A 1,294-nucleotide genomic window follows, 5' to 3' on the forward strand; every position below is an offset into this window, starting at 1 on the left:
TTCCCTGACCGGGAATCGAACCCGGGCCACAGCAGTGAGAGTGCTGGATCCTAGCCACTAGACCACCAAGGACTTTACTAGAAAAAAAGTTGACTGTCGTCAAATCCATTCTATAAAAGGAACCTCTTTCAATGCTTTCTCCAATAAGAATTTTCTGTCTTTCCGACTATTATAATAGACCTGACCGGCAATCGAACCCGGGCCACAGCAGTGAGAGTGCTGGATCCTAGCCACTAGTCCATCAGGGAATGAACAGGAAAAAAGTTGACTGTCGGAAAACCCATTCTAGAAAAAGGAACATCTTTCAATTTTCTTTCCAATTCCTCAAGAGGAATTTTCTATCTGCGTGTAACAGTTTCCCTGACCTGGAATCGAACCCGGGCCACAGCAGTGAAAGTGCTGGATCTTAGCCACTAGACCACCAAGGACTTTACTAGAAAAAAAGTTGACTGTCGTCAAATCCATTCTATAAAAAGAACCTCTTTCAATGCTTTCTCCAATAAGAATTGTCTGTCTGTCCGTCCGTCCGTCCGTCCGTCCGTCCGTCCGTCCGTCCGTCCGTCCGTCCGTCCGTCCGTCCGTCCGTCCGTCCGTCCGTCCGTCCGTCCGTCCGTCCGTCCGTCCGTCCGTCCGTCCGTCCGTCCGTCCGTCCGTCCGTCCGTCCGTCCGTCCGTCCGTCCGTCCGTCCGTCCGTCCGTCCGTCCGTCCGTCCGTCCGTCCGTCCGTCCGTCCGTCCGTCCGTCCGTCCGTCCGTCCGTCCGTCCGTCCGTCCGTCCGTCCGTCCGTCCGTCTGTCTGTCTGTCATAGTTTCCCTGACCGGGAATCAAACCCGGGCCACAGCAGTGAGAGTGCTGGATCCTAGCCACTAGACCACCAAGGACTTTACTAGAAAAAAGTTGACTGTCGTCAAATCCATTTTATAAAAGGAACCTCTTTCAATGCTTTCTCCGATAAAAAAATTTCTGTCTTTCCGTCTATTATAATAGACCTGACCGGGAATCGAACCCGGGCCACAGCAGTGAGAGTGCTGGATCCTAGCCACTAGACCACCAAGGACTTTACTAGAAAAAAAGTTGACTGTCGGAAAACCCATTCTAGAAAAAGGAACCTCTTTCAATGTTCATTCCAATTCCTCAAGAGGAATTTTCTATCTGCGTGTAACAGTTTCCCTGACCTGGAATCGAACCCAGGCCACAGCAGTGAAAGTGCTGAATCCTAGCCACTAGACCACCAAGGACTTTACTAGAAAAAAAGTTGACTGTCGTCAAATCCATTCTATAAAAGGAACCTCTTT

The 1,294-nt window shown here is 50.2% G+C and overlaps 1 non-coding gene across 1 annotated transcript; it reads right to left on the minus strand.

Annotated features, from left to right (window-relative positions):
• On the minus strand, positions 1 to 72 carry trnae-cuc (transfer RNA glutamic acid (anticodon CUC)). Its single transcript has one exon. It is a non-coding gene; the product is annotated as a tRNA-Glu (tRNA).
• Positions 73 to 1,294: the final 1,222 nt, after the last annotated feature.

This window comes from Urocampus carinirostris, chromosome 1 (genome assembly GCF_059441175.1).
Source record: "Urocampus carinirostris isolate Australia breed hairy pipefish chromosome 1, RoL_Ucar_1.0, whole genome shotgun sequence".
NCBI classification, from domain to species: Eukaryota; Metazoa; Chordata; class Actinopteri; order Syngnathiformes; family Syngnathidae; genus Urocampus; species Urocampus carinirostris.